The sequence below is a fragment of the Pseudophryne corroboree genome, chromosome 6, assembly GCF_028390025.1.
Source record: "Pseudophryne corroboree isolate aPseCor3 chromosome 6, aPseCor3.hap2, whole genome shotgun sequence".
In the NCBI taxonomy this organism is placed as follows: Eukaryota; Metazoa; Chordata; class Amphibia; order Anura; family Myobatrachidae; genus Pseudophryne; species Pseudophryne corroboree.
In genome coordinates, this window is record NC_086449.1 from 568,865,476 (window position 1) to 568,878,877 (window position 13,402).

Genomic DNA, 13,402 nt, shown 5'->3' on the forward strand with positions numbered 1-13,402 from the left:
GCCGAGAAGGGTGCACACTAGGGGCTCTCCTGAGCTTCTTAGTGAAAGTTTAGTTTTAGGTTTTTTATTTTCAGTGAGACCTGCTGGCAACAGGCTCACTGCATCGAGGGACTAAGGGGAGAAGAAGCGAACCTGCCTGCTTGCAGCCAGCTTGGGCTTCTTAGGCTACTGGACACCATTAGCTCCAGAGGGACCGAACACAGGCCCAGCCTCGGAGCTCGGTCCCAGAGCCGCGCCGCCGCCCCCCTTACAGAGCCAGAAGCAAGAAGAGGTCCGGAAAAATCGGCGGCAGAAGACATCAGTCTTCAACAAGGTAGCGCACAGCACTGCAGCTGTGCGCCATTGTTACTCAGGCACACTTCACACTTCGGTCACTGAAGGTGCAGGGCGCTAGGGGGGGGCGCCCTGAGCAGCAATGTAAACACCTTGGCTGGCATAAATACACCACATATAACCCCCAGGGCTATATGGATGTATTTTAACCCCTGCCAGAACTCACCAAAAAGCGGGAGAAAAGGCCGCCGAGAAGGGGGCGGAGCCTATCTCCTCAGCACACGGGCGCCATTTTCCATCACAGCTCCGCTGGAAGGACGTCTCCCTGACTCTCCCCTGCAGTCCTGCACTACAGAAAAGGGTAAAAAAGAGAGGGGGGCACTAATTTGGCGCAGTTTTAATACCAACAGCAGCTATAAAGGGAAAAGCACATTTTATAGTGGTATTCCTGTCTATATATAGCGCTCTGGTGTGTGCTGGCATACTCTCCCTCTGTCTCCCCAAAGGGCTAGTGGGGTCCTGTCCTCTATCAGAGCATTCCCTGTGTGTGTGTGCGGTGTGTCGGTACGATTGTGTCGACATGTTCGAGGAGGAAAATGAGATGGAGGCGGAGCAATTGCCTATTATAGAGTTGTCACCCCCTAGGGAGTCGACACCTGAGTGGATGAGCTTATGGAAGGAATTGCGTGACAGTGTCAGCTCTTTACGACAGACAGTTGACGACATGAGACAGCCGGCTACTCAGCTTGTGCCTGTCCAGGGGTCTCAAACGCCATCAGGGGCTTTAAAACGCCCGTTACCTCAAATGGCAGACACAGACACGGATACTGACTCCAGTGTCGATGATGAGGAGACAAACGTGACTTCCACTAGGGCCACACGTTACATGATTGAAGCAATGAAAAATGTATTGCATATCTCTGATAATACAAGTACCACTAAAAAGGGTATTATGTTTGGTGAGAAAAAACTGCCTGTAGTTTTTCCTGTATCCAAGGAATTAAATGAAGTGTGTGATGAGGCGTGGGTTTCCCCCGATAAAAAACTGATAATTCCTAAAAGGTTATTGGCATCGTACCCTTTCCCGCCAGAGGATAGGGCACGTTGGGAAACACCCCCTAGGGTGGATAAAGCGCTCACACGCTTGTCTAAACAGGTAGCACTACCCTCTCCTGATACGGCCGCCCTAAAGGAACCTGCCGATAGAAAGCTGGAGAATATCCTAAAATGTATATACACTCACACGGGTGTTATACTGCGACCAGCAATCGCCTCAGCCTGGATGTGCAGTGCGGGCCTGGTGTGGTCGGATTCCCTGACTGAAAATATTGATACCCTAGATAGGGACAGTATATTACTGACTATAGAGCATTTGAAGGATGCATTTCTATATATGCGTGATGCACAGAGGGATATTTGCCGACTGGCATCAAGAGTTAGCGCTGTCCATTTCTGCAAGAAGAGGTTTATGGACGCGGCAGTGGTCAGGTGATGCGGATTCTAAAAGGCACATGGAAGTATTGCCTTATAAGGGGGAGGAGTTAATTGGGGTAGGTCTATCAGACCTGGTAGCCACGGCAACTGCTGGAAAATCCTCATTTTTACCCCAGGTAGCTTCTCAACCTAAGAAGACGCCGTATTATCAGGCGCAGTCCTTTCGGCCCCATAAGGGCAAGCGGGCAAAAGGCGCCTAATTTCTGCCCCGTGGCAGAGGGAGAGGAAAAAGGCTGCAACAAACAGCCAGTTCCCAGGAACAAAAGCCCTCTCCTGCCTCCGCAAAATCCTCAGCATGACGCTGGGGCTTTACAAGCGGACTCAGGCACGGTGGGGGCCCGTCTCCAGAAGTTCAGTGCGCAGTGGGCCCACTCGCAAGTGGACCCCTGGATCCTTCAGGTGGTATCTCAGGGGTGCACATTGGAATTTGAGACGTCTCCCCCTCGCCGTTTTCTAAAGTCTGCTTTACCGACGTCTCCCTCAGACAGGGAGGCAGTTTTGGAAGCCATTCACAGGCTATATTCCCAGCAGGTGATAATCAAGGTACCCCTCCTACAACAGGGAAAGGGGTACTATTCCACACTATTTGTGGTACCGAAGCCGGACGGCTCGGTGAGACCAATTTTAAACCTAAAATCCTTGAACACTTACATACAAAGGTTCAAATTCAAGATGGAGTCACTCAGAGCAGTGATTGCAAACCTGGAAGAAGGGGACTATATGGTGTCTCTGGACATCAAAGATGCTTACCTACATGTCCCAATTTACCCTTCTCACCAAGGGTACCTCAGGTTTGTGGTACAGAACTGTCACTATCAGTTTCAGACGCTGCCGTTTGGATTGTCCACGGCACCCCGGGTCTTTACCAAGGTAATGGCCGAAATGATGATACTCCTTCGAAGGAAGGGAGTTTTAGTTATCCCTTACTTGGACGATCTCCTGATAAGGGCAAGATCCAGGGAACAGTTGGAAGTCGGAGTAGCACTATCTCAGATAGTGCTGCGCCAGCACGGTTGGATTCTCAATATTCCAAAATCGCAGCTGATCCCGACGACACGACTTCTATTCCTAGGGATGATCCTGGACACAGTCCAGAAAAAGGTGTTTCTCCCGCAGGAGAAAGCCAGGGAGTTATCCGAACTAGTCAGAAATCTCCTAAAACCAGGCCAAGTCTCAGTGCATCAATGCACAAGGGTCCTGGGAAAGATGGTGGCTTCTTACGAAGCAATCCCATTCGGCAGATTCCACGCAAGAACCTTCCAGTGGGATCTGCTAGACAAATGGTCCGGGTCGCATCTTCAGATGCATCAGCGGATAATCCTGTCACCAAGGACAAGGGTGTCTCTCCTGTGGTGGTTGCAGAGTGCTCATCTTCTAGAGGGCCGCAGATTCGGCATTCAGGACTGGGTCCTGGTGACCACGGATGCCAGCCTGAGAGGCTGGGGAGCAGTCACACAGGGAAGAAATTTCCAGGGCTTGTGGTCAAGCCTGGAGACATCACTTCACATAAATATCCTGGAGCTAAGGGCCATCTACAATGCTCTAAGCCTAGCAAGACCTCTGCTTCAAGGTCAGCCGGTGCTGATCCAGTCAGACAACATCACGGCAGTCGCCCACGTAAACAGACAGGGCGGCACAAGAAGCAGGAGGGCAATGGCAGAAGTTGCAAGGATTCTTCGCTGGGCGGAAAATCATGTGATAGCACTGTCAGCAGTGTTCATTCCGGGAGTGGACAACTGGGAAGCAGACTTCCTCAGCAGACACGACCTCCACCCGGGAGAGTGGGGACTTCACCCAGAAGTCTTCCACATGATTGTGAACCGTTGGGAAAAACCAAAGGTGGACATGATGGCGTCCCGCCTCAACAAAAAACTAGACAGGTATTGCGCCAGGTCAAGGGACCCTCAGGCAATAGCTGTGGACGCTCTGGTAACACCGTGGGTGTACCAGTCAGTGTGTGTGTTCCCTCCTCTGCCTCTCATACCCAAGGTACTGAGAATCATAAGAAGGAGAGGAGTAAGGACTATACTCGTGGCTCCGGATTGGCCAAGAAGGACTTGGTACCCGGAACTTCAAGAGATGCTCACAGAGGACCCGTGGCCTCTACCTCTAAGAAGGGACCTGCTCCAGCAGGGACCCTGTCTGTTCCAAGACTTACCGCGGCTGCGTTTGATGGCATGGCGGTTGAACGCCGGATCCTGAAGGAAAAAGGCATTCCGGATGAAGTCATCCCTACCCTGATCAAAGCCAGGAAGGATGTAACCGTACAGCATTATCACCGTATTTGGCGTAAATATGTTGCGTGGTGCGAGGCCAGGAAGGCCCCTACAGAGGAATTTCAACTGGGTCGTTTCCTGCATTTCCTGCAAACAGGACTGTCTATGGGCCTAAAATTAGGGTCCATTAAGGTTCAAATTTCGGCCCTGTCGATTTTCTTCCAGAAAGAACTGGCTTCAGTTCCTGAAGTTCAGACGTTTGTCAAGGGGGTACTGCATATACAGCCTCCTTTTGTGCCTCCAGTGGCACCTTGGGATCTCAATGTAGTTTTGGGGTTCCTAAAATCACATTGGTTTGAACCACTCACCACTGTGGACTTAAAATATCTCACATGGAAAGTGGTAATGCTGTTGGCCCTGGCTTCAGCCAGGCGTGTCTCAGAATTGGCGGCTTTATCCTATAAAAGCCCTTACCTAATTTTTCATACGGACAGGGCAGAATTGAGGACTCGTCCTCAATTTCTCCCTAAGGTGGTTTCAGCGTTTCACTTGAACCAGCCTATTGTGGTACCTGCTGCTACTAGGGACTTGGAGGACTCCAAGTTGCTGGACGTAGTCAGGGCCCTGAAAATATGTTTCCAGGATGGCTGGAGTCAGAAAATCTGACTCTCTGTTTATCCTGTATGCACCCAACAAGCTGGGTGCTCCTGCTTCTAAGCAGACTATTGCTCGTTGGATTTGTAGTACAATTCAGCTTGCACATTCTGTGGCAGGCCTGCCACAGCCAAAATCTGTAAAAGCCCATTCCACAAGGAAGGTGGGCTCATCTTGGGCGGCTGCCCGAGGGGTCTCGGCTTTACAACTTTGCCGAGCAGCTACTTGGTCAGGGGCAAACACGTTTGCTAAATTCTACAAATTTGATACCCTGGCTGAGGAGGACCTGGAGTTCTCTCATTCGGTGCTGCAGAGTCATCCGCACTCTCCCGCCCGTTTGGGAGCTTTGGTATAATCCATATGGTCCTTACGGAGTTCCCAGCATCCACTAGGACGTCAGAGAAAATAAGAATTTACTTACCGATAATTCTATTTCTCGTAGTCCGTAGTGGATGCTGGGCGCCCGTCCCAAGTGCGGATTGTCTGCAATACTTGTACATAGTTATTGTTACAAAAATCGGGTTATTGTTGTGAGCCATCTTTTCAGAGGCTCCTCTGTTATCATGCTGTTAACTGGGTTCAGATCACAGGTTGTACGGTGTGATTGGTGTGGCTGGTATGAGTCTTACCCGGGATTCAAAATCCTTCCTTATTGTGTACGCTCGTCCGGGCACAGTATCCTAACTGAGGCTTGGAGGAGGGTCATAGGGGGAGGAGCCAGTGCTCACCAGGTAGTCCTAAAGCTTTACTTTTGTGCCCAGTCTCCTGCGGAGCCGCTATTCCCCATGGTCCTTACGGAGTTCCCAGCATCCACTACGGACTACGAGAAATAGAATTATCGGTAAGTAAATTCTTATTTTATACATATGCATGTAAGTAAAAACTTACTTATATAGCTAGTATAAATGCAAGAGACAATGAAACATGAAAAGGGGCTTGCAAACTAAATCCTAAAAAGTTTGTAAATCTTTACATTGATTGTCTGGTGGAAAATGAATGAGGTTTAGACAGAGTGTGGCGTCCCGCTCCTCTGTAGACATCTTACTACCCACACAAGCTGTTATGACTGGGGTTAGATGGTAGGGGTACTTGATCCTGTTGCTATCCCAATCGATTTAAACAGATCCTGTCTAGTGATGCCCAGCTTCTTTGATGGTGACTACGATGGGAATGTTGGTTATGCAAAAAAATGGTTCCCGTATAGTACCGGAGCCAAGAGAAAAAAGAAAGACTATGTGTCTTTTCTGGGGCACACTTTTGTTGAAAATGGAATGATGTGTTCTGTTTAAGATATAACTTTTATTATCAACCTTCTTAAAATAATAGCTAAGAGGCAAAAAGAGAAAAAGGAGAAATTCTAACAATTAAAGATAATAATATTAATCTAAATACACATCACTTGATGTAATTACAGTTTGGCGTAATGGCTCTATGAACGAAAATATGTCTCCAATAATGAAAATTGTGTAAATCTTATGTTTGTATGAAGTCTTCTTCCTGAAATTATAACAGTATGACATATGGTAAAAATATACCAGGAAGAAAAATCTACAGTATGATATGTACCAGGCTCCACCCTAATTCCTGACTGTATCAGGATTTACAAAAAGAAGGGGAAAGATAGAAGATTGTGATTCCAGGTCCTGTGTCCTAGGTTTGGCTAAAAATACCTGCAGTACCCGGTATTCCCTGGTGGTCTCCCAACCAGGTACTGACCTGGCCCACAGTGCTTGGCTTCCAAGATCAGACGAGGTTGGGCATACTCAGTATGGTTTGACCGCAGGTAGATATATCACACACCTGATGACACCAGGAACTTTGTATCCTAGACTCTGAGAGAATTCCCAAATTTTCTTGTAGAAATCCAAAGTCTCTTGTGATGTTATAAATGCTCCCGAATCTAGAAAAACAGTGATGTCTGGTATTCTCTTATAGTCTCCCAGACTTGAAACTAATGAGGTCTACTTGGTCTCGGCTTCAAAAAAGATCTGTTGAAGTGCCACCTCTTTTCTGTAGTAAGCCTTGGGTAGATGAATCCCATGTGATAATAGCTGGAAGTCCTATAGAAAACAAGGCAATCGCGGGCTCTGATGTCAAAGTATCAGATGGGGCTCCCCAGGTTTGTGGAAGTCCTGAAGGAATGATGGTGTAGCCCTGCTGTGAAATGGATATGGTGTGAAGGAAAAAAGGAAGAAAGAAATGGAAAAGAGTGACAGAAAGAGAATGAGGGAGAAAAAAAAAGGGGGGATCAGGTTTGGTAGCACACTACTTCTGCTTTTTGATCATCTGCCTAGGCATCGAATGAAAAAATGAGAGGGTGGTGAGGATTGACACTGATACCGAAGAAAGCTAGAGGAACACTTCTACTGTCCTGTTTTTTAACATGATGGTGCTCTGTTAACAAATTGCATTGCAGAGCCACCCAAATTGTTTAAACAGAATGAGAGGGTGTTTCAGAAATCTATTATGATTTGAAAAGTGTTTGCTTTAGAAGAAATTAATATTGATCTATAGTGAATCACGTGTTAGATCCAAAGTAATACAATGATAAACTCTAATAAGTCACGTGCAATCCACAAATACTCAAAAAACGGTCTGCAACCTATTTCAAATGTGCAATGTATCCAAAGACGGTGTCCGCGGTCCGCCGACCGGAAGTTCGGGAACCGGAAGTGACGTACGTTTCGCTCAGTGGAGCTTGTTCACTGGATGCCTGTTCCCCGGCTCCCTTGTACTCCCTTATAAAGGCATACTGAGTCCAATTAATTGGAAATAACAATGGTAATTAACTTGTTGTAACCTTAATTAAGTCCCATAACATGAACTAAGGTATTCATAGACGTAGAAAAAAATGTGAATTTAGGCATTAAATGGAAATTAGGCTTAATTGGAAATATTTTTGGAATTTAAACTGGATCAAATTGACTGGAAAATATCTACTCATTGAGACTCCATAGATAATTGATAATAATTAAACATATTTAAACACTGATGATTGAACTTGCTGCTTGTAGAAGGGAGTGAATATGACAGGAAAGGATTGGAATTAAAAATGGGAGATAGACTGAATTGTGGTACACAGTGTATGCATAATGTCTAACAAATGAGAAAATTTATGAGAAAATGTATTATTATAGGGGGTGAGAATCAAAAATAAATGTGTTGAAATGTGAATAAATATATAAATAAATAGACATAATAAAATAATAAATATGAATAAAAATAAATAATATAGAAATAAAAATAAATGTAAAAATAAATGTAAAATGAAAATAAAAATAAATATAAACATAAAAATAAATTAAAAAATGAAAAAAAATATGTAAAAAAAATGAAAAAATAATATTATATATATGAAAAAAATTATGAAAAAAATATATATATCTTTATACAAAAAATGATAATATATGAATGAAAATATAGATGAATATAAAAATAAAAATGATAATGATGAAAATAAAAATGAATATAAAAGTGAAAATAGAAAATAAAATTTAAAAATAATCCGAAAAAATGGTAAAGTAAATGTTGTGAATAGTGGTGTGCAGTGTGTGAGATGAGAGTGGTAGTGGTGGGGGACAAATATGGGGACACCATCAAAATCAAGGATTTCTTTAATTGCAAGAGTACTAATGTTGTGTATTGCATCTCATGCCCATGTAACCTTAAATATATAGGAATTACCACACGCATGTTGAAACACAGGGCTTTTGAGCATATGAGTAACATCAGGAATGCAAGCAGGGACCAGCAAAGAATGAAGCAATTAACTACGGTCTCCAGACACTTTTTACAGAAGCATTCCTGTTCCCCACAGGATTTAAAAATTTGCGGTTTGGAACAAGTCAAAATGGGAATCAGAGGGGGAGACATTATGACTACACTTCTTAAAAAAGAAAGCGAATGGACTTTCAGATTGGATACATTAGCCCCCAAAGGACTCAACGAATACATCAGTTATAATGTTTTCTTATAATATTATCACACCCTGTAATAACTTACCTTAAGAAACTTCCACGGACCGTTTAACTCTCAATTCATTTTTATTTGTAGGTCCTAGACCCCACTCATGTATTAATTTTCATATATATTTTTTCAATTGTAATCTCAATTTTATTACCATCATTTTTATTTTATTTTTATTTTCATTTTTATTTCAATTCAATTTTATTTCAGTTTTCTTTTCCATTTACTTTGTCCTTCCCCTTATGAACCTCTACTTGGTTTCACCATCCCACACCTTTTTATCACACAATTCACAATCATTCCAATTTTAGGGGTTCCATTTGAATTCATGTTCTTTTTCTCCCCCCCTTTTTTCTTTTCTCTTCTCTCTTCTCTCTTTTTTTCTTCCCCCCCCCCACCTTTCCATTTTCCCTGTCACCTTTCACCTCTTCATCCCCTGTGCACTTTGATACTTAGACTATCTCATCCCTTCCCTTCACCTCAGTCCCCTGTTCATCTTTTCCCACCTCTTCAGTTCACAAACCCCCCCCACCCCCTCTCCCCCTTTTTTTCCCTCCACATCTGTCCACATATTGACATTATTCATACCACCAACATGAAATCAACACTCATCACCCTCTATTTCATGTTATATTCTTCTCTAGACATATATACTTTTTTCTTGGTCTTATCATAACTAAAACATTTTTTTCTTTTTCACCTTCCCCCCCTCTTCCCACTCTCAGTTCCAGCCCCCACCACTACCACCCCCACTCTCATCTCACACACTGCACACCACTATTCACAACATTTACTTTACCATTTTTTCGGATTATTTTTACATTTTATTTTCTATTTTCACTTTTATATTCATTTTTATTTTCATCATTTTTATTTTTATATTCATCTATATTTTCATTCATATATTATCATTTTTTGTATAAAGATATATATATTTTTTTTCATCATTTTTTTCATATATATAATATTATTTTTTCATTTTTTTACATATATTTTTTTCATTTTTTTATTTATTTTTATGTTTATTTATTTTTATTTTCATTTTACATTTATTTTTATTTTTACATTTATTTTTATTTCTATATTATTTATTTTTATTCATATTTATTATTAATTTATTAGGTCTATTTATATATTTATTCACATTTCAACACTCATTTATTTTTGATTCTCACCCCCTATAATAAATTTTCTCATAAATTTTCTCATTTGTTAGACATTATGCATACACTGTGTACCACAATTCAGTCTACTCCCATTTTTAATTCCAATCCTTTCCTGTCATATTCACTCCCTTCTACAAGCAGCAAGTTCAATCATCAGTGTTTAAATATGTTTAATTATTATCAATTATCTATGGAGTCTCAATGAGTAGATATTTTCCAGTCAATTTGATCCAGTTTAAATTCCAAAAATATTTCCAATTAAGCCTAATTTCCATTTAATGCCGAAATTCAATTTTTTTTCTACGTCTATGAATACCTTAGTTCATGTTATGGGACTTAATTAAGGTTACAACAAGTTAATTACCATTGTTATTTCCAATTAATTGGACTCAGTATGCCTTTATAAGTGAGTACAAGGGAGCCGGGGAACAGGCATCCAGTGAACAAGCTCCACTGAGCGAAACGTACGTCACTTCCGGTTCCGGTTTCCGAACTTCCGGTCGGCGGAAGCAATGGAGGAGACAAATATATCTCTTACATTAACCTAGGGGAACAGGTTTATCAGTGGGTATATACCACACTTACCAAACAGCAGCTTTATGGTCCTGGTTACACTATCATTGTGTTAGTATCTATTTATCATTGATTCCATGGTTCCTAATAGGGGATTCTTTGGGTACATTGCGCATTTGAAATAGGTTTCAGACCGTTTTTTGAGTATTTGTGGATTGCACGTGACTTATTAGAGTTTATCATTGTATTACTTTGGATCTAACACGTGATTCACTATAGATCAATATTAATTTCTTCTAAAGCAAACACTTTTCAAATCATAATAGATTTCTGGAACACCCTCTCATTCTGTTTAAACAATTTGGGTGGCTCTGCAATGCAATTTGTTAACAGAGCACCATCATGTTAAAAAACAGGACAGTAGAAGTGTTCCTCTAGCTTTCTTCGGTATCAGTGTCAATCCTCACCACCCTCTCATTTTTTCATTCGATGCCTAGGCAGATGATCAAAAAGCAGAAGTGGTGTGCTACCAAACCTGATCCCCCCCTTTTTTTTCTCCCTCATTCTCTTTCTGTCACTCTTTTCCATTTCTTTCTTCCTTTTTTCCTTCACACCATATCCATTTCACAGCAGGGCTACACCATCATTCCTTCAGGACTTCCACAAACCTGGGGAGCCCCATCTGATACTTTGACATCAGAGCCCGCGATTGCCTTGTTTTCTATAGGACTTCCAGCTATTATCACATGGGATTCATCTACCCAAGGCTTACTACAGAAAAGAGGTGGCACTTCAACAGATCTTTTTTTGAAGCCGAGACCAAGTAGACCTCATTAGTTTCAAGTCTGGGAGACTATAAGAGAATACCAGACATCACTGTTTTTCTAGATTCGGGAGCATTTATAACATCACAAGAGACTTTGAGAGAATTCCCAAATTTTCTTGTAGAAATCCAGAGTCTAGGATACAAAGTTCCTGGTGTCATCAGGTGTGTGATATATCTACCTGCGGTCAAACCATACTGAGTATGCCCAACCTCGTCTGATCTTGGAAGCCAAGCACTGTGGGCCAGGTCAGTACCTGGTTGGGAGACCACCAGGGAATACCGGGTACTGCAGGTATTTTTATCCAAACCTAGGACACAGGACCTGGAATCACAATCTTCTATCTTTCCCCTTCTTTTTGTAAATCCTGATACAGTCAGGAATTAGGGTGGAGCCTGGTACATATCATACTGTATATTTTTCTTCCTGGTATATTTTTAGCATATGTTATACGGTTATAATTTCAGGAAGAAGACTTCATACAAACATAAGATTTACACAATTTTCATTATTGTAGACACATACATATTTTCGTTCATAGAGCCATTACGCCAAACTGTAATTACATCATGTGATGTGTATTTAGATTAATATTATTATCTTTAATTGTTAGAATTTCTACTTTTTCTCTTTTTGCCTCATAGCTATTATTTTAAGAAGGTTGATAATAAAAGTTATATCTTAAACAGAACACATCATTCCATTTTCAACAAAAGTGTGCCCCAGAAAAGACACAGTCTTTCTTTTTTTCTCTTGGCTCCGGTACTATACGGGAACCATTTTTGTCCATTAGTTTACTGAACTATTTCTGGGAGCACCACCAACCCAGCACCTAATACCAATTATTTGTTTTGTACATTGGCCAGATGTTGGTTTATACTAGAGCTATTGCTTTAATGATATTATCCTAAAATATCAAACACTTAGATTGAGTGTACCTGTGCAGACTCTACCAATCCTTTTTCTGTGTACTGTGTATACTGAGTTTGTCTCAGCTTTCTTGAGTCTGGCACGGATCCATTGTAATTATCACATTCCCTTCCTTCTTTCTTATTTACTCTCTGCAACTCCCTTGCTTAATATGACCAGCTTCAGTCTCAAAAATTAACTGAGCACAAGACGTAGAACGGAAGATTTAGAAAATATTTTTCCCACTGACATTAATTCTGATACTGTAGATCAGAACTGGGAGGAAGATTGTCAAAAACTTAAATATTTACTACAACGCCAAACCAGAGTAAATTGGGATCTAACGGGTTTGGAAAATTATCACAAACAGAAAATAGTACCAAGAGGTCTTAGACCAAAACTCTTCCCTTCTTATGAATTATTTACAGACAATTTGAAACAAGAATGGGAAACAACATTGTTGAAATGCTCACAAGATTTGATCTCTATCCTAATTAAACATAATAACTTTGTCCTAGACGACTGCTCAAAAGAAATTGACAAATTAGGCAAGAATTTGGAACAGTGGGAACAAAACGCCAAGTTCCAGAATAAATTTGAGAATATCAAGAAAGATCTGCAGGTCTATGAGCAGACCATCATAGACCGTAAAAAGAGCAAATTTTCAAGGGACAAAAGGGATTTCATTAACAACAGGGTCTTTTATTGGACCTGACCCACCAGGAAAGGGCGTTTTTCAGGACATCCTCACACTCCATCATCTTCAGAAACGGAACTCTCAAGTTTAGAAGAACACGATAACCAGGTGCGGGACTCCAGGATCAATACGACCTCCAGACGAGAAAATAGCACAGTATCCGGTTTTTTAGAACAAACCCGAGGTGCACGGGATTTCAATACAAAAAGAAAAGAAAAACAAGGCGGAGTAAGAAGAAGAGGTCGAGGAAAATGGGGGTCTCCATCTCCCAACAGATATCCAAACCGCAGGAATCAGAAATAAACCATGATCCGATTCATTTGCAGATTATCAATTTATCCAAACTTGTCCTGACGGAAGATCAAAAAATAGTACTTGGGAAAGGCCTCAGTTTTTCACCCACAGCCAAATTCAACAGATTCCAATGGCAGGTGAATTTGCAACTGTTTGGTCGGAAATTATTACTTGCCAAATATTTTTCCAAACAACCATTCATAGGGGATTCTGATTCTGACCAGTCACCTACGGCCATGATGTCATCCCAGGAACAAGAAGCTCTGGAAGAACTTATAGATATCTCAATACCTATACAATCGAAAAGGACTCCATTACAGAAAAAATCCACTTTTTTTCCTAATGAAAATACATGCCCGGAGGTAAAAGTATTTACCAACCTGGTCTCCCGGGATT

At 41.7% G+C, this 13,402-nt stretch overlaps 1 protein-coding gene and 2 pseudogenes across 3 annotated transcripts in view; 2 read left to right on the forward strand and 1 right to left on the reverse strand.

Annotated features, from left to right (window-relative positions):
- Positions 1 to 13,402, forward strand: part of GNPTAB (N-acetylglucosamine-1-phosphate transferase subunits alpha and beta) — a 189,186-nt gene that overhangs the window by 67,565 nt on the left and 108,219 nt on the right. The gene's annotated exons all lie outside the window — the stretch shown is intronic.
- Positions 6,305 to 6,422, reverse strand: LOC134937190 (5S ribosomal RNA; annotated as a pseudogene).
- LOC134937191 (5S ribosomal RNA) lies at positions 11,286 to 11,403 on the forward strand (annotated as a pseudogene).